The sequence below is a fragment of the Melozone crissalis genome, unplaced genomic scaffold, assembly GCF_028551555.1.
Source record: "Melozone crissalis strain CALT ecotype California unplaced genomic scaffold, PUWL_Pcris_2 ptg000013l_1, whole genome shotgun sequence".
NCBI lineage: Eukaryota > Metazoa > Chordata > Aves > Passeriformes > Passerellidae > Melozone > Melozone crissalis.
In genome coordinates, this window is record NW_026535791.1 from 15,052,681 (window position 1) to 15,073,370 (window position 20,690).

The 20,690-nt window shown below is 41.0% G+C and overlaps 1 protein-coding gene across 7 annotated transcripts in view; it reads left to right on the plus strand.

The window, feature by feature from the left end:
- Positions 1 to 20,690, plus strand: part of ENOX1 (ecto-NOX disulfide-thiol exchanger 1) — a 356,774-nt gene that overhangs the window by 98,006 nt on the left and 238,078 nt on the right. For all 7 annotated transcript variants that reach the window (XM_054271527.1, XM_054271533.1, XM_054271532.1 and 4 more), the window contains exon 3: positions 13,169 to 13,256. The gene's annotated coding sequence lies outside the window, so the exon portion shown is untranslated. The remainder of the gene's footprint in view (positions 1 to 13,168; positions 13,257 to 20,690) is intronic.

Below are 20,690 nucleotides of genomic sequence, written 5' to 3' on the forward strand. Positions count from 1 at the left end.
TTGGTCCTGCTTTCCTTAGTCCATTCTTGCTCCTCAGCTTTCCCATATGCTGAGGGAAAGAGAGAGCCATTAAGAGAGATCCCCCCCATCCCCAAATAAAATTAAAAAGTACTAATGAGTAATGAATGCAGTGACTGTCTAATCTGGCAATTGTCCTCTCTCCCCCTTCTTTCTCCCACAGGCTTTGATGTTCACTTTCCCCCTTTCAGTTCTGCAGTAGGAGTAAATTCCTTGCCACTGAAGAATATCTTTTGCTTATGCATTTTAATGACAACCTTAATGGGAATTCAAATAGTATAAGGCACAGATTGGACTCTGTACCCAACCTGTGCAGGACTGAGACCCTACAGTGTGTTACTGGAAAAGTCTGTCTTATTCTTGCAGGTGAAACAACAGATCCTGTTAACGGGAAATGAAATTACTAATAGCAACTGGCCCATGTTGTTCTTCTGACAAGCCAGCTTGTGGAGAGTGGTTTGGTGACTGATAAGACAAGGGACTGTAAAAGAGATGTTGAGAGGCTGTTTCATTGAAACCTAAACAAATCTCACGTGCTCTAGATTGGTTGACATCCTGCCCTAATACTTCACTTTTATTATTAACCAGAAAAACAAAATCAAATCAAAGTTCCCAAGGCAAAACAAAATAAAGTGAAAGTTCCCAAGGCACAGCAGGCTAAATAAAAATATGCTGAAAGACATGCATAATATATTAACTGTAGTTTGCTTCATTTGTAAAGAGCAAAAGAGAACAAATAACCAGTGTTTTTGCCCCTTATGGGCCTTTGTCAGGGACATACTTCTCTGAGCTGTTCAGTGGAGAAAAAGATTTTTAAAAACATTTTTTCATAAGATTTTCCAAGCTGCCCTGAATATATATATTAACTATTAACTTGTTCCTGGGATTTTTTTGAAGCAGGACATTTCCAGCTCTCTGACTAATTTGAGTAAATTTATGCCAACAATAATGCAACCAGTTCAAACCTGCAGACCTTTCTCTGTCTAGCAAGTGGGTGCTACTGAGCTGTACAGAACAATTTACATGTATGTGAACTGCCAGGACTAGACCTTTAAACATAATTTCTGTGATATCCTCCTCAAAATTGCAGCTAATAATATAGAAGCCTTTTTTTCCCCCATCTTAGTCATAAATCCTCTTAAAACGTAATTCTAAGTAATGTACATTTAAAGACTGTAATTTAAAATCAAGTGTTTCTTTTTTGGTTTCTTTTCTTTTTTTTTTTCCTAGAGGGGGTGTATCCTGCAAATACTTTAGAAATGAGAGCCTTATTTCCAGTACAGATACAACCGTTCTGGCTCCAGTGCTGTCCTCAGCCTGACTCCTGTCCACATGCTGTCTAGTCCACACCCAGCTGGCTGCTATTCTGTGCCAGAGCTTGCTGACACAGCCATCACTGGGAAACTTGTAGGAAATATCATCAAAATATGTCCTAAACATAACAGCATGGGATTTCTGAGGGACTCGATATCCTCTTCTGCACTTAAAGCACTATATATATATATATATGTATATATATATATATACACACACACACATACACACTGTGGTGCTGTTGGCAGATGGAAACTAGTGTTTTTAAGAAGTTGATTTAAAAGGTGACAGATTCCAGGCAGACAGAACAAAACAGATTTTCTTGCTGTTCTAATTCCTGCTGGATATACACCCGGATATCTAAAGAAACAGTGTGCTTTTCAAACCTTTACCTGAAATGACCTTGCAGAAATCTGGAGAATTGTCTTTCCAAACTTGTAGTCAAATTATGTGTAAGGGTTTCTTTTGTGAACCAGTTCTCAAAATGGGCTCAGGCTTCCTTTTTGACCCTGTTTCACCCCATTAAAATCCCTTTCTAATTTTTTTATAGTTTTTGTGTTTGAAAGCTTAAAAATCTGAATTGGAATGTTTCAGTCTAACTGAAGAGCATTTACAAAAGTAGAAACTTGTATTTCAGAGAACAGCCCCACTTGTGCTTGTAGGGTGCAAAATACATTGTATGTTGCCATACATGCAGTCTGTCCTTGGTGTTGGAAATGCTTCATGAGAGATTTCATCCCTCACTGATGTCTTGCTTTTATGATTTTTTAATATGCATGTGTACTTGCAAACCCAGAAGTTCATGTGTGCAAAGGGCTGCTGTTCTTTTGAGAGTATGGCTGTTAGGATTAGGTTACTGGAGGCACTATCTCCGTCTTTTCCAGAGGTGACCTCTGTTTGTACTTAGTTTTTAGTGTAAGAGCTGCCTGTGCATGCAGCTTTTCCACTTTTCTATTAGTATTTCCTTTATCAGTTCATGACACAGATACTTTAGCAATGGGCATGTTGCAAATGCATGCACAAGTCTCTTGCAGGCACAGGAAGAACCTGTTTTGCTCCAAACAACCTTACTTTATGTGGCTGTAGTGGTTGGAGTGCAGACACTTTGCAATTTTAGTATTAATTCAAGAAGAAGCGCTTGAAGAATTTATTCCAATGCAGAATTATTCTGCTCTTTGGTGTTTAGTGGACACAGGCTAATTCAGCAGAAGCTTTCCATGTGCAGGGTTTTAGGGATGTGAAAGGATGCCATTAAGATTCTCCCTTGGATGACACACCCTGATACAGGATTGCTGTTTTTTGGAGGAGTTGTTTATTTTTATTTCATTCAAATCTTTCTTTGCTAAAAGCTTTCTGCCAGTAATTGCAGGCTCCAAAGTCAGCGGTAACATGGCAAAGACACATCCCAAATATAACAGATCCTAATTATACTTTTATTTCTTAAAGTCTCTGTCAGGCTGATTTCTGCTTAAAGAGCAGCTTGCCAAACTGGAAGTGAGCTGGCTGGTGATGTGGGTAGGAAAACTATGCAGAAAATAACGACCTTTCCCTCTGTCAAGGGCATCTGCCTGCTCGTTACTGCAATGATGTGGTGCCACAGAATCCCTCAGGTGTACTCACTGATTCCTGCTGCTAGAAATCCAGAAATCCTCCACTCTGCTCAAGCAGACCCTTTTTGTATGTTCATGTGGGCATGGTGAGACACACTATATCCCCTCCAGGCTTAATTATGTGACACAGGACTGTGAGTGACGGTGGAGGCCAGCAAGGAGCTCCAGCAAATCTCCATCAGGGCAGGTTTTCTAGCCAGAAATAGGCTTGTGGAACCCCCACCAGCTCTGCTCATTCCTCTAGTCTGTAGTCCAAAAAAGAAGGTATTCTATATTGTGGCTTTGCTCTGAGTAGTTTTAAGACAGCAGTTTTCAACCTCAGTTGTGCTGCTAACCTCTCCCAACAACAAAAAATCACTGTGTGGCCCTATTATCATCACATTACTTAAAATAAATACAAACATGGCAAGTGCTTCTGCCCTTGCTTGAAGTATTTTGTGTTTAGAGTCATGGACTCTGGTTTTAGAGGAGGCAGTTCAGTCCAAAAGATCATTTTCTGCTTTGCATAAACCTACATGAATTTTGCTGGATCAAGGATAAGACTTCATTGCAAGTAACTCTCTGTAACAAGCCAGTAACAAAAGAAATCAGAATATGCCTCTTTTGACAGAGGGCAAAGTTAAAAAAAAAAAAAAAAGGAAAAAAAGAAAGACAGAAGAGTAAGTTTGTATAACTCAGTAACTTTTAACATTTTTACTGCCTTCCTTCCAGGAAAATAGACGGAGTGGACAATGCTTCTGATCATTGGAAGGGATTTGGGGAAAGTCTTGTCCACATAGGAAATCTGTGTTGGCAGAAAAGTGTCCATGACAGGCAGTTACTCATCTGAGTAATTCATTAAATGTTAACCAGACTTTCATGAGCAGATATCCAAATCATTGAACTGACCAGAACTTTGCTCCAGTGCTTTGAGGACTATTCCTAGCATAAGAGTCTCCTTCATTCCTTTTCTTTCCCTCCAATAACAAAGTAAGAAGAAACCTGAGTTTTGCTTTTGATTGTTCCTTATGATCAGCTCTTCATAAGGACTCAATTTGTGCTGCTGTTGCTGCCAAAAAAATCCCCCATGGCAATGCAAAGTTCCTTTTTCCTTAGTACAGACAATATTTGCAGGCCTGATGAAAGCATTTTCCTCCAGGCTGTTGTTTTCTCTATACTCACTATTGCTACCATGTCTCATGGTCCTAATGCTAAAATGACTCTTTCCTGAGGGAGTTACTCGCAAAGGTGGTAGACAAATCACTATTTTTCCTCTCCCTGTGTGTGTATCCTTTCTTTCTGGTATCTCTTAGGAATTTTTTCCCTCTTGTTATTAGTGGTCTCATTTCAAGGTATATGGACATTTTGGTATTGGGTATTGGAGATGAAGCTTTGCTGAGCAATTATTTTTCTTATTTTTTTTTTTTTAATTTTTCAGGATATCATTGGTTTGGATAGCAGATGCAGATATGTAATCTCTTCACAAAGATTGTATGGATTGCAATTTTCGTGTGTATATTCTGTGTTGCAGAAATGCCTCCACGGTCTGTTGGTTAATACCACTTTTGACCCATTTTATCATCTCTTCATGATGGTGCTGTACAGTGTCTAATCATGCTACACTGATAATAAGAAAATATGTGTTTGCATGATAAGTTCTCCGTTATATTAAAATGGAGAAATTACTGCTGGTTTTATTCCTGTTAAAATATGCAGTAATTTAAGCTCAGTTGTAGCTGCTTTAAATGGTTATGTGCTCTAAAATGTTATGGTGTTCCCTACCTTTCTCCCCTCATATCTGTCCAGTCCCTCCCAACTGGCTGGGCTGCCTTACCTGTGACTGACTTTAATCTCTCTTTCAGTGCTACTCTAGTCATAGTAATACTCTGTGTATTTTGCTCACATTTGGGCACATATTTGTCGGGTGTTTTGTTCTAGCTCTGTGCTCTGCCTACCCCTGGATACTTTTAGCTGGACCTAGCTTGGTTGGAAGTCGTAATTGTCCTTAATTCAGCACATGTGAGCCCACACCTGAAGGACTGTATCTGATTTTGGGCTCCCCAGTAGAAGAAGGGCATAAGTAGACTGACGCAAGGCCCCTGGAGGACCACCAAGACGTACAGTGAGCTGGAGCAGAGGATATATGAGGAGTGGAGAAATCTGCGACTGTTCAGATCAAGGGAACGTCATTGGGGAATTTTATTGCTGTCTAAGACTACCTAATGGGAGGGGATGCATAAGTCAGACTCTTTTCAAAGGTGCACGATGATAAGAAAAAGAGCAGACACAATTTGGAACATTTGAAATCCTGACTGTATATATTTGGAGGGAAAAAAGTCACCATAGGTGTGATCAAAGACTGACACAAATTGTCCAGAGAGGCTGTGAAATCTCCAACCTCAAAGCTGTAAAAAACTTGACTGGAGAAGACTCTGAGCAATCTCTTTTAAGCACAAGAGGACCCTCAGTGGTCCCTTCCAATATAAATTATTCTGTGACAGCCTTAACCTCAGAGAGAAAGAGCAGATGATACAGGCAGCTTTGAAGGTCTGGATGGGAAGCGCTGGGAATCAGTCTCCAGAGAAATAGGATTTGGGGGATAGCTAGTTATAGAACCATAGAACAGCCCAGATTGGAAGAGACCTTGAAAGATCATCTGTCCAACATTTTGTGGTGAAAGAAGCCTAGATGGGATTATCTAGCACCCTGTGCAATTGCATCTGAAAAACCTCGAGACAGAAATTCTACCACATGCCTTAGGAGGTTGTTCCAGTGGTTGACTGTTCCCAGAGTAAAAGTTTATTTTTGGTATTGAGCTGAAACCTCTCTTGGTAAAACTTTGATCCCTTGCCCTTTGTCTTTTCCCTATGTCTCCTTGTAAAGAGAAAGCCTCCATTCTCTTTGCAGCTGCCCTTTAAGTACTGGAATACTGTGATGAGGTCCCCTGAGCCTTGTCTTCTCCAGGGTGAAGAGAGGCAATGACTGAATGCAATTTTCATCCAAAGTTTTATAAACAGTTCCACTGAAAGAGAGGAGAGCAAGACAGCTGCAGGAAGGTGAAGGACAGAGACAGTAACTCTAGCCAGTTCTGATGCCTTGAAGTCCCATCCTCCCGGATTTCTCTCCTCAATTTGCTTTTGTTTACGCTTTTTGGGCCTGAAGCTGCAGTGGCGTCCTTGATTCTCAGGCTAGAAAAGGATTGTTTTGTCTAAGTAAACTGTGAAGAGAACTTGCTAACACTTTATATGAAGTTCAGAATTATATACAAATGCAGCACAAAATCTGAAAAATATGACAGCTAAAACTTAAGACATCATTCCCTCTTCTATTTTTGGAGGACTTGGAAAGGAACTGGCCACAGAATATCACTGCTGACCTGCAGCTTGTCCAGAACTGCTGTGGTTTAATCCCAGCCAGCAACTAAATACCGTGCACCCTCCCACTCACCCCATCCTCCAACACCCCTCCCTGTAGGGAGGAGAATTGGGAAAAAAGTAAAAGTTGTGGGTTGAGATAAGAGCAGTTTAATAAATGAAGTAAGATAATATTTAATATTAACAACAACAATAATAATGCTGCTAATGATGATAATAATAGTTATTGAGTAATGAAAAAAGGAGAGAAATAAACCCCAAGAAAAAAAATGGTGCGCAACACAGTTGCTCAGCACAAAATGAGCAAATGCCCTGCCCATTTCTGAGCATGATCTTCTATGGTATGAAACATGCTATTGATCAGCTGGGGTTATCTGTCCTAGCTATACTCCCTCTCAACTCCTTGATTGGCAGAGCATGGGAATGTGAGCAGTCCTTGACTCAGTGTAAGCACTACTGAGCAGCAATTAAAACATCAGTGTGTTGTCAGCCTTATTCTCATACTACATCCAAAACACATCACTGTACCAGCTACTAGGAAGAAAATTAGCCCTGTCCTAGCTGAAACCAGGGTGAGGACATAGCTAATAGGCAAATGATGTGGAACGCTGACTGACTCCTGTACTCCTACATGAGGTCAGTAAGCAGGATCCTGAACAAGAGGCTCACAGTTAGGCAGGGCTGCCTGTCTTCCTTTGCTCCCTGCCTCACTGCCTGCCTGCCTTCACTCCTTGGTAACGCCCAGGCTGCTGGCAGCACAGCAAGGAGGCTGGTGAGTATCATTGCATTAGCCATTATTAAAGGCTGTTAGCATTGTGTGCTGTGACATGTACCTGGTATTTATTACTTTTTCTCTGGATTGCATGGTATCATCTTGGATGGATGTGAGCCAGTTTTCAAATCCTGCCCTTCCTCTTTCCCTCCCACGTGTTCAAAATCCAGCTGTGTTCAGCAGGTATAAAAGTGCTGACCTAGAGAGCCCATGACAGCCAGCTGCACTCCTCTATACCCTTTCTCTCCTGTTTCCATCGCTCATTTTTCAAACAAAGCAGTTCTGCTCTTTCTGGTGCTCAAAATGGGAACTGTGCTTTTCGGTGCAGAAACTTTCTGCCCTTGCTGTCAGTCACACAAGGAGTTCATGTGCCACCTGCACCAGTTTAGGAAAAGAATCACTTGTGCATGTGCAGGGAGAGCCAGCTAGTCTTTAATTCAGTTTTCAAGCATGTAGTATGTTTTGCTCAAACAAATCATTAATTCAGTTCACCATTTGAAGTTTGTTAGAGAAGCAGTCTCAGTAAGGCATTGTTCAGGATCATAAATTCTAGTAAGTCTTTAGAAGCACAAATTTTGCTGTGGCATCTTCTGATCAGTGAAACAGGTCTTTTGCTGTCTGGTCAGCTTTTCTCCATGTCACAGCTGCCTTGGGAAGGGCAAACAGAAGCATTAGACTTTACATGAGAATATTCATCTTCTTAGACAGCAAACACTCCCCAAAATGCTGTACACTGATATCTTCACGCCATGGCCACCTTCCCACAACAGGTCCCTGGACTGAGGAGTCACAGAGACCTCCACAGTACAGAGGAATCACCATCTGAATTGCCCTGTGCAGTAAACATGAGGCTGGGTTTCACTCTTTGGGTGCTGGTGGAGCTGGAGATGAGGTACAAAGTCACAGACTTTGTGCTCAGATAGTCAGCAGAGGAAAAGACACCTGTCATGCTCAGAGGGTTAGAAAAGTGGAACAGCCTCTGTACCTGCATTGCAGAAATGTGAGTGAGAAAATACATGATGAAGTGAGGGTGAAATTTGTTGCAGTGAAGAACTGAACAGTAAACAGCACCTGTTGCTTCTGTGTTTTTTGACTGTCATTTATGAAATGGCCAGATCCTTCAGGACACTGCTGTTCATTATTTATTGCATTTGTCAAAGCTGAGTATGGAGAAGATGCAACCTAGGAACCTCTGGAAACTAAAGGAGGCATGAGGGGTTGTTGGTTTGTTGTTGGTTTTTTTTTTTTTTTTTTTCCCTCTGAAAACTTTTTCTTGAAAAGCAAGTAGGACAGACAGAAAAGGGAACATTCCCTTCATTGTTGTGATACTGGTGAATTGAGATATCCTGGGAGAAAGAGTCTAAACAAAGGGATATGCTGGAGTGTAATCATACTGTGTGAATTGGAAGTTGATAGCAAAGAGTTGTCTACAAGTAAGTAACTTCACAACATTTCCATCAGTCCAGGGCATTGAGTATCCCTGCATGCTCCAAGCCAAGTGTTGGCTTGTTTGGGGGCTGGGAATTGCACTGTTGGAAATGACAGGCTGCCAAGCTGTTCTCACAGATACAGGCAATTTTTGCAGTGAGCCAAGAATTAAACTTTATGGCCAAGAGTTAAACTTTGTAAACCTGTGTCAAATAACAACCCTTTTGCAGTTCATATGCTGTTTATGCATTTGTACCATTAAAGAATAAGTCTTATTTGGAAATTTTGAAATCTTTTAAATTTCCCTCTTCACATACTGTTCTTTCACTATAAGAAGGCATCACCTGCTGCTTTTAAAATGTAGTCTAAGCAGTAAGACTTGAATAACAAATGCTACATTAAGCTAATAAACATCTTTAGACCAGTGGGTCATGGCACTGAAAATGCCTGTTCATGAAAGCTCAAAATTCTTCAGCTTTAGAAACCCATGGAAGCACATAAATCACTCAAAATAAACCCACAGAGAAATTACCTCCCCTTCCCCACTGCTGCCCTGCTGTGGGAAAGACCTTTTGCTACTCCTGATTTCCCCCCGGAGTGAAATCACATCCACCACTCAATACAAAATTAATAAAGGTATATAGAGCATGTTGAGCAAACACTGACATATCCCCAATGGTGAATTTACATCCCTCCATTCTGTTTAAAATTAATAAAGGAAGACAAGGCATACAAAACCAACACAGGAGAGTATAAAACCCCTCTCACAAAGCCCACCAAGGCTCAGCACTGAGGGCGAGCTTCTGCGCTGGAGTAAGCGGCTCTAAGCATGAGGCAAATCTCGGGATGGAAGTGCTGGTTCCCTTCCTTGGGCAGGTTCAGGAGGGCTGCCTGGCAGCATGCCCAGTGGATTTTTCACTCAGGAGTGGGAATTGCCTGAGCTCATTGATGTGTTTGCAACGTGTCTGTGACATTCCCTCCTTCCTGCAGGTGATGTGCAGGATAAAAGATGATGTTTCAATTGAAGTCTTGCTCAGCTGCATCCCACCTTCCACTTGCCTTTTGCCCTTCCCTCTCCCAAAGGCACACTCTGCTGTCATCAGCGTGCAGTTATGGGTCTGTGAAAATGTTCTGTGATCTGAACAGCCAGCCAAAGGCTTTGTGGTCTGTTGTGATGGACCAGGGACTGCTGGAGGAAGGGATTGAAGATACTCTGAATGTCTGTGGCATTCGCCCCCTTTAGAAAATTGCCTGATTTTAGCATAGAAAATGGGTAAGCATCCTCAAACACTCCTTAGATAATTTGACTCAATGATTATTTGCTTCTCAGGTACCTCTTTATGGACTGGGAGGCCTGGCATGGAGGTCAGATACTAGCAAGATGGGCTCTCACAGTTATCCTACAGAAATTAGATACATTCTCTTATACTCAAAGCAGTCAATAACCTCTTCTTTACCAGCACCTGTTACATCTGTACCCTTCAGAGCTGTGCCAGGCCCCTCCATAAGTGCCAGCCATTGATTCAGCTGCAGAAAATTCCCACAGCTGATCATGAGCAGTTGGAAACTGTCAGTTTTCGAAATGTTTATGGCCACACATTTCTGAAGAGATGAGCTGTCTTTTGTTGCATGCTGGCTTCAGGTTAAGCTATTTTTTATCACTCTGATGTTTTGTAGACACCGCTGGTTACTCCCAGGTTTGCAGCATCAGCTTCTCCCACCAGTTCATGCGTATTTTATGAACCCAGAGATGTTTTGGCAGAAAGTGGAGCTGTGCCAAAAAGCATTGTTCCTGCTTTTCTTCATGCTTGCCTTTTTTTCTGTACTTGCAGCATCTGAAGAAGGGGAATGCTGTAGCTATGACAAGGAAAAGTTGCCCAAACTGCTTTGTAGAGTGATGGCTTGTGTGCATATTTACAACTGTGCAGGAGCAGTGTGTCAACTGTGTGTCTTAGTCTCCTTACCTACCAACTCCTCATGCTGCTTCTGAGAGAAATTGTGCCAGTCTGTGGTGGCCTGTTGAAGGTCTGCAGATGGTACTTTGGTTGCCACAAAAGTAGGATTTATTTGGGGACTGTCTTGCAAGGACTCCAGAGATTTTTTCAATCTTGATGTCCCATGTAGGATCACACCAAGGCATCCCCCTTGTGCCCTGTGGGACAGACCCACAGTGTCCTCCCTCTACCAGCACTTAAGTGGGACTTCAGTGAGTACAAGGCCAAGCTGCTCATCTACAAATTTCAGAAGCACATTTTGCAAGCAACGCCTTTTAGCTAACTTAAAGGTGAACTGCTCATTTGGATGAGGAACTGTGTTAGGTAGGATGAAGCTGTTGCAAGAAAACATCTTCCTTCCAAGAAAATTCCTTTCTGTGGGCGAGTCTTTAGTCATCTTTGTAACCTTTGTCATCCTGTCCTCCCTGGGGAGTTTACTCTGTGACCTTTGCTATTCTACCAAGGCGCCTCATAAATTATTATTCTTTAAAATGGCACTTAGACTGTCGTCGTGACTGCTAGCCTTGAAGATTTGCAGTCTACTCTGTAATTTTGAGGGGGAAAAAATGGTTTAGTGACAGAAGAAATATTGTTCCTCACGATAAAACTACTTTTGTGTTTCATTTTCCACTCAAGTCATTCATATCCCTGTCACTAACCTCATTCAGGTCAAGGGCTTGAGGCAGAGAACGGGCATAATATTTTTGGTCAGACTGATGCATCTGAATATTGCAAACATCTGTAATTTTGAATTGAAATGAACATTGTGTTAAATCCTCAGGCAAATATTATCAAGACATAATAGATTACTGAAGTTTGCATTTCTTTTGGCAATTCAGACCAAGGCTCTGTTGACTGGTTATTCCAGACATTAATGAACCTGTTTACACAAAGGGAGCTGCTCCTTAGGCTGCAAATTAGATCCTGGATTCTGCAAACTTTGTAGGAAATTCTGTGGGCCAAGTAGTTGAGATAATAATGAAAAAATTAATCAGGCACACATTAAATGTGAAGCATGGAAGAAAACATCTGCAGCATTCGGTGGACATCTGGGTAACATACTTGCAGTGCTGTTTTGCCAGCTTACATCTGGAGTGGTTCATGAGAAGAGAGCAGATGCTAGTGTGAAATAGGTCATCATAGCAGCAGGGCATCAGAACAGAGGCATTTCTTTTTTTTTTCTTGCAGTAACAGCTATTTCTTTTTATTCACACCAATTATGAAAATGTTAGCCAAGTATGCAATGTGAATGCATGTATAGTGACACTCCTAAAGGGTGTCAAGGTAGAAAAATAACCTAACGAGGAGGCTTCAGAGAAGTAGTCCTTTTGCATTACACACAGACTATTCTTTAACAGACATAGTGATTATTTTTTTTTTAAGATTATGATCATTTTTCCCCCATGCTTTATTTTTGTATTTAGTAGAGATTTTACTAAATGCCTTCTAGGTGGCAAATGCCCAGAAGCAAAGATGCTAATTCAGGCGAGTTTCATCAGTCATTTCAAAAGAGAGGTCACACAGATAAGAGAAATGAGCAGTACACAGTATGTGAAGCAGTGACATTCAGTGAGCCCTTGTCACTAGCAGCCATTAGCATGGAGGCCTGCTGTTGCCTTTCAGTGCTTTATGTGCTTTTCTTGACCAGGCAGGGAGCCTTCAGAGCACTGTAGCACTTAGTAGCATGCAAGTTATTGTTTCTTTCTTGAATGCTTTATATTTTTAGTACCATTTAGATTTTTCCGTGCCCCCTTGTGCATCTAAATTTTAAAGAGAATCGAAGAATGCATAATTCATATCTGTCCCAGAGGTAATGGAATGACTCAATGATATCCGTGAAGGAGATGATTTTAAATTTCATGTCTTATGCAAGAGGTCATATTTATACAAAAAGTGCAAAATTGGTCTCAGGGATACCCAGATAATTATCCTTACAATAATGAGTGTGGATTCCAGGGGAGAGTATCACAGGAAGCTTTAGTGTCTTGTGTGTCACCATTCCTTATTATCACGGCATCATGATTGTCGTGATTGAAAACTGATCTCAGGCTATGACTTGTATTTTGACTTGGAATAACACTTCCAGGAGGTGTGAAAAGACAGGTTTGCTTTGATTTTGTTGAAGTATTCATGCAAGATGTGAAGCATTTGTTTACTGCTGAAATTCTTCCCTTCATTTAAAGAAAAACAATTGTTTCTTGATGTTGGGCAGAACCCACCAGTAGATGCTTTGTCACACAGCACAGTTCCACTAGACTATTTCTGCTCTCCTTTCCCAAAAGCCTAGAAGTGCCATGGCTAGAAATAATTGTCTAGTTCTGTGATATGCTATATGTTTGAAAATGCACTTTATGGTCTGTATTACAGACAGTTCAAAGGGAATATAAATTGGTGCAGTATTCTCTCTTTTCTTCTAATCCAGTTCCATATATGCATTGAATTTTTACCCTGAAACATATCTTTAACAGCAACTTACCACTTTGCATTTTATTTAACTTGGACTTTGCTATATTTGTGTAATTGTTATGATGTAGCTGCTCCTGTAGTGTAAAATGTTTAATATCCTCTAAACCAATTCTACTCTGACTTTTAGCATTGCATATCCAAGGAGAGAGCTGATTTTATTTGCTTTTCCTTTGGGACCTTCCTAGTTTTAACTTTACTTTCCACTTTTTGCAGGATTGGCCATGAGAATTAGTAGAGTTTGAAATTGGAAGTTTGGAAATAGTGTGATGGGGCCACTGAGAAGTTACCTTCCTGTGTACAGGTCTGTAAAATGTGTTGTGTTCTGACTATTTGTCATGGTTTAGGAATGGTATTCTCCAATTTAGTGTTCCCACTGAAACCACTCCAAGCTGTATGTTGCTCACTCCCCTCCTCTCTCCCTGCCTCATTCCCTCCTTCCCTTCCCCTTCCTCTCCTCCATGATGGAATGGGGAGGAGAATGGGAGTCACAAAATATAAAGATCACAAACTGAGATAAGAACAATTTACTAGAAACAGCAATGAGGTAAGAAAACGAACAGTAACAGCAACAATACTAATGATAGATCGTGTAAGAGAAAGAAATCTTCTTGCTGACCCCATGGAAACCTCTGACAATACACAGCCACTCCCCCTGCCATGCCACCCCAGTCCAGAAGCAAGCCCTTCCCCCTGTCCTTGGAAGATGACCTGAGGTGGTACAGGATAACCTCTGGGTCCTAGCCATTCCCCATCCTGGCCACTGCAAAAATTAACCATGCCCTGGCTGGAACCAGGACAGTATTTCAGCATGTAGATCCCTGTGCTGACTTGTTATCTTTTTTATCTTGAATGCCTGCAAGCCAAATCTAACTTTATGCTAGAGAAAATGTCGTGAAAAATTCATTTTGTTTCTCACCAGATGCTTAGGACATAACTCTATTCTGTTACTGTTGTACAGATGTGGAGTAACCCATTCGTCTTTTCTTCGAAATGAATGATTGCAGTTTATAGAGTTGAACTGCAGAAAGGAATTGGGCCTGTATGTCATTTTCTTCTCACTGCTCTGCCTTTCAGTATGTTTTGGAGCTGCATTACCCTAAAAGGCCCTGCAATCGATTGATTCCACCCAGGTTGCTCATATGTGAGCAGCTGACCACAGTTACAGCTGTGGATATATTCAGAAGCACACTTAGCAGACGATCAGCAGAATTACTGAGGCTTTTGGGTCAGGAGGAGCTCAGGTTCATGGAAAGTTTACAAAAATGAAAAAAAAAAAGTTTATATTTAAGAGACTGTAAAAAGAGCATAATAATAATGGCCTGACTCCTGTAGTGTCAGCATGGCAAGAAGTTGTGAGAAGCCTGTAGCTAATGCTATGTCCTTGTCAGCTGAAATGATAGTGTGGCCAGCAATCACTCTGATTTAGAGGGTAGAAAACACTCCCCTGCATTTCAATATGTTTTTCTATGCAGCTATATAGCAGAGAAAAATTTTATTTCTTACTGCTTTCACAGCTAGTACTGAACAACATTTTAATAGAAATCTGCCAAGAAAAACCTGTGGGAATCAACTTTTCCATCTGGGTGGTCATACCCTGCTATCGGTCACACTTGGGGTCTGTAGGAATTGTATGCCCTAAATAATAGTTTTCAAAAATGTTCATTTTTGAATATACTGTATTTCATTTGCTTGGTTTACCTTGGCGTTCTTTGGGTGTTACTGTTTTCCATGTTGACTCTGTAGTCGCATACTGTTTTATTAGTCTGTAGGAATTCTGCAGGGAAAGTAGCCTTTAAACCTTAAACAAAATCAGATGGATTTAGGAGATGAGAGGTATCCAAAACAACTTTTAATTCATTCTTGGAAATTATTATGATAATAACTTTTAAAGCCAATACAGCTCCAAGACACTTTAGAAACTCTTTGAACCTAGATGTAAACCTCACACAAGGGCACAGCTTCTGTAATGAGGGAAAGCCCTGCATCAAACTGGTTGAGATACTGAAGATACAAATCTGATAATGCTGCCTAGGGCCTGTGTTGAGTGAAAGCTCTGTGTTCAAAAATAAGTAGCTTTTCTCTGTAATTGAACAACTGTTGAATGATTTGTGTCATCCTAAGGCTTTGACTGCACTGCTTCTTTCTTTAATGATGATACCCCTTCAGGCAAAATTTGTGGTTTTCTTAGACAGGGAGTGGGGAGAAAGAAGTGCAAAACACTGGAAGACATTTGGGTAAGGGAGAAATCTAGTTGCAGTTGGCATTTGCTAGTACTTTACTAGTAGTAACAGCAGCTTTATAAAATCTTCCTTTCCAGACCTGTCTATGAGTGTTGTTTGAATCACGCCTCACCTAAGGCTTCCAAAAGTTACTGCTAAAATTGCCAAAGCAAAGTGAGGTTGGGCCTGTGTCTTAATAACGTGATACAAATGCAATCAACAGCTGCCATGTGGAGAATTTTTAGGCAAGTCATTTGTCTAAAACACATTTTGAAAGTTTCCTTGTTCAGAAATCTAGTTCTTGGAAATTTGTGATGTACATACAAATTAGTACTGTGCCATTTAAAAAGAGGATAAATATGATACTCATTTGATATATGTACATGTTAGATGCATGTATATTAAGAAGCATAAAGTAGTCAGGTAAGGATGCGCTGTACCTTCATTAGAATGCAGAAGCAAAGGGAAACCAATTAAATTAAAAGGCAAGACCGTTCTACTGAAAAGGACATAGGAAGTGTAATTTCCCCTTGGAAAGTATTGCCCCAAGGTGTTATCAAAAGGTATTGCCAGAAATAGATATTTACATTAATAGGAATGCCATCACAGATATATTTTTCATATTTTACCTTTATAAAGAAGTTACAACAGTGGTTACACAGCACTGGCAGAAGGCTGAACTCACTGATCCTCAGCCTGGGGTCTGGGTGAAGCTTCTTCTCCAGCTGTGTGGGTATCTCGTGTACCACTTCTGTGAAGTGTCTGGTGTTGATGTTGAATGGAAGCAGAACAGTGATCTAGCTAAATCATTAGTTTAACCTGGGTCAGCTATTTCCATTTATCCCATGTCTTTCACTGCAAATTTCAAGGGGGTTTTTTTGACACTTGTAGGTATCTCCTCCTCTTGTTTTCTTAATCTCTTGTTTATTTCCTGCATAAGTTCCCTCAATTCATTCTCCAGAGAGACCTCTTTCATTCCTGAGATCTTTATTACTTGTTCTTGCTTTGTTGGAATTTTATTAATGTATTGCTTGAGTTTCTAAAGTTTTCTGTTGGGGTCACTAAATACCTCTTGGGGTGTCCTCAGATCTTTGCCCTTGACACTCCTGTGGTGAAACAAGTATGGTTTGGTTTTACAGGGAGCAGAGAAAAACATAAGTTGTGAAAACAGTTCATGGCCAGCCACCACATGGGATGAGGAGGCTCTGACTCCTGGGGCTGGGCTCCTCTGCCCTGTCCTCCTGTTACAACCTCCTGGGCACACGGTCAGCGTGGGCTGGCTCCTGGGAGAATTTGCTGGGGGCAGCACTGCTCCCTTGTCTTGCTGCTTCTCAAGTGAAGAATTCATGACTGGCAAAACACAGATCTGTCAAAAAACATAGGATGGAAAGGGAGAAGGGAGAGGAATAGTCTAGGGAGGACACTTTTCTGCCGTAGCTGTAATCATGGCAGCTATACCTTTGATGTCCATACCGGAGCTGCATATGGACCTGCTGCTGCACTGGATAGAAATGCAGAAAGGCCAGAAAGGCCAAACTCTCTGTGCCACCAGGCTTTGCCAGAAAGGCCAAACTCTCTGTGCCACCAGGCTTTGCTCTGGTTGCACAGCTCAGAGCTGTCCCACCAGAGGCTCCGATGGAGGGCTGCAATGAGAATGCAGAGGGAGCTGGTGCACAAACCAGGACTGTAAAGGAGCACGGTTATCTTTGTGCATCTTATATGTAAATTACCTAGCTACAAAGAGACAGGAAGGAAAGGGGATGTTACTGCCTGGAAATATGCCATGTGTGCATTTGATGCGTATATTTGAATTATTGAAAAGATGGAAACAAAATAGTTTGGTAGCTGGAGAAAATCTGTAAGCTAGATGCTTGAAAGAAGATAAAATGGGAAGGTGGGGGAAGTGAAAGCTGCCATGGAGGGAGAATTGTATTTTATTAGAACAGAAATCCAAACAAGACAGTGATTTTGTAAAGACTGTGATTTTGTAAAGACTCTTGTGTCCAAATCCTGAGTCTTATGTGCAAACTAATTACAAGCACAATGAGCTGGTGCAAGTACTTGAGCACAAGTCTTGTAAGGCATGACTGGGGGAGCTGGGGGTGTTTGAAAAAAAAGAGGCTTGAGGGAGACCTTATCACTCTCTTCAACTGCCTGTAAGGAGGGTATAGTGAGGTGGGAATTTGTCTCTTCTCTCATATAACAAGCAGTGGGGTGAGAGGAAAATGCCTCAAGTAGCACCAGGGAAGGTTTAGATTGGATATTAAGAAAAAATTCTTCACGGAAAGGATTAGAACAGCACTGAAACAGGCTGTCCAGGGAGGTAGAGGAGTCACCATTCCTGGAAGTGTCCAAAAAACATGGGTATGTGGTACTTAGGGACATGGTGGGGAATGTGGCCATGCTGGGCTAACAGTTGGTCTTGGAGGCCTTTTCCAACCTCAACAATTCAGTGATTTTATATGCATTTTTTACTTTCATTTTTGAATGGTGGCTCAGAGTGTCTTTTACCATCCAGCTCTGATTTTTTGTTGCCTACAGCAAGCCACAGAACAAGTTATTATGAGAAAATCTAGAATGGCAGTGTGCTCACCTGTGTAAGAGCTGTGGCCAGAGGAACTGCAAGAGATTGAAATTCATATGTATGCAAGGAAAACAAACCAGCAACCAATGCAGACAGCAGATTGACCTTCTGCTGGATTTTATGTTCTGAGTTCTTTTCAAGGTATTTCTAGGAATGGTTGCAAGTACCTCCTCTGCCGGAGGAACATTCCGGAAACATCCTTAAATACTTCCCTGTTGTTTAATTATAGCTGCTTCCCGGAAGAATGGGAAACCAGTTGAGAGACTCCTGCAAACTAAGCAAAGTTTTCAAAGGCTCAGATTAGGAGTAAGGGTCTTTACTTGCCTCACTGTGGTGCCATCATCTTCTGCTTCAATGTGGCACTTGGATGATAATCTTTGCTGATCTTAGTTCCTGAGGCAAAACATAAAAAGAAGGGATACCTTTAGTGTCAATGGTCAAGAACACCTTAGGGACACCAAAGATAATTTGGCTCATTTTCCTTCACTACCAGCAAGAGTTGTCTAGATAATCAGAGAGAGATGTTTATCTGATATTCCAGTGAGGAATTTTTCAGTGCCACCCCATGTAGTCTTTTCTAGACCTACACAACACTTGACTATTTTTAAAATCCATGTTATGGTCTATTTGCACCATAGGGAGCATTTTGGTGTCTTATTTATAGTGAAGCTAGAGAACAGTTCAACGTAACTTTCTTTATGGTAATCTTTCAAATATTAGAAGGGAAAATGACTTTATGTTGTAGCTGATTTAAGTTGTTAATCTATTTTTTTGGAATAAGCAATTGCAGATCTTATAGGTTCCATTTAAAATACTTCTCCCTGTCTTCACCTTCCCTGTGTTGCTAAATTCTTGATACAAGTGCCAGCATTAAGAAGCTGAACATAGTCAATACCAATTTCAGATAATACAAATTATGTAAAATAAGCCCAGAATTTAAAAGTTCAGTAATTATTATGGAGCTACACCCTCAGCAAAATGACCCCAATCCATATTATGCCTCAGCTGTGTGTAAGTGGAGTCACTGCTAGTGCCTTCTCTCTCTTCCATCAGTTAAGCTCTCTCAGTGTTATACTGGGTAATGAATGACACTGTTGGAGAAGCACTAAGTGAGCAACTGATGTCTCTCAGCATATGGATAATGGCACATCTTGCACCTTTTCATTGCCCACATTCTGCCTGCACAGAGATAGCTGAACAATAGATGAGGTGAAATGGTGGCCGTAGCGCATTTCAGAAACAATAATTGTCCATTAGGTCCCTCTAAAAGAAAGACAGCAAAGAACTGCTAAGCTTGTTATCCCTAAGGCCCTCAGAAGAATCAATCACACATCATGAATAATAATAATAATAATAGAAGAGGGAGGACAGCTGTTCAACTGAACACCATCAGTATTGACACCTTCCAGGAGGAGTAATCCCCTTGACCGAAGCAGGTGTCACAATAAGATAAAAGTCATAGGCTACAGCTCCTGTGAGAGTCTGTTGCCATATACAGAAAGACATGAATTGATTTCACTTCGGAAAGGCAGTTAAAACATCTTCTCCAACTGAGAGGAGAAATATGCTGTCACCACTGTTCAAGTCTCCAGAAACAGCAGTGAAATTTGAAGAGACAGTACTCAAAAAACAGATTGTTCATATGGCCAAGCACCAACCAAAATGAACATTTCTCTTGCTTTTTAGCTAAAGTATGAAAAAACGCTACTTGTTCAAATAGTAAACATTAAAGGATTTTTTGAATTAGTTTACATGAGAGCAAATCATACAATCTCAGAATCATTTAGGTTGAAAAAGACCTTTCAGATCATCTCCAAACTTACCCCAGCACTGCTGAGTCCACCACTAAATCATGTCCCTAAGTGCCACATCTACACATCTTTTAAGTACCTCCAGGGATGGTAACTCCACTGTTTTCCCTGGGCAACGTATTCCAATATTTTGCAACTCTTCTAATGAAGAAATTTCCTCTAATATCTAGGCTAAACCTCCCCGGGTGCAACTTGAGGCCATTTCCTCTTGTCCTGTCACTTGTTATTTGGGAGAAGAGGTTGACCCCACCCCAGAGAAACCTCCCTTTAGGCAGTTGCAGAGAGCAGTAAGATCTCCCTGAGCCTCCTCCAGGCTGAATAACCCCAGGTCCCTCAGCCACTCCTCATAAGACTTGTGCTCTAGAATCTTCACCATCTTCCTTGCTCTTCTCTGGACAGCTCTTGATGGGTCCAGAACTGAACACAGCCCTTGAGGTGTGGCCTCAACAGTGCTGAGTGCAGGGGGATGTCACTGCCCTAGTCCTACTGGCCACATAATTTCTGAATGATGGTGAGTTTGATCCTTCAATTAATATATTCATAATGTTATCAGCATTAGAATCTGCCTGTGAAAAGTATTCAGTTCCTTTTTGTCAGCCTTGTAAAAAACTCTTCAACACCAGCTTAATTTAGGACCAAGCTTTGTTCATCTTTAGAACTCAAAGCTGAGCAGAGTCAAATCAGTATCATTAGTAATACTAAGGCAAAGTCTTGATTTTGGTAAAGTTCCAGCCTTCTCTCTAGGCTGATGTGTAGCACATACAGCACTTCTGGGATTGAGAATCCCAAGGTGTACTGCTCCAGAATGACTCAGTTCTAGGCTCAATAATCCCTTCAGAAAAGGGAAAATACAGAGGAAGTGACTACTAGATGCCACAAGTTAAAAAACTAACCAGAATCAAAAAGCAAAACTTTAAGGAAACCATGTCAGCTTTAATTGACTATATGGAAGAATTGACCTAAAAATGACAGTAGGCAACCATTCAGGAAAGAATGTGTTCCTACTTAGTATCATTGATTCCACATTCAGAAAAAAACCCCAAAAGACCACTGAATATTGAGTTCAAGAAGCGTTATGAGAATCTGAGGAATCTTGACCAACTTTGCTCAAACAGCAAAAA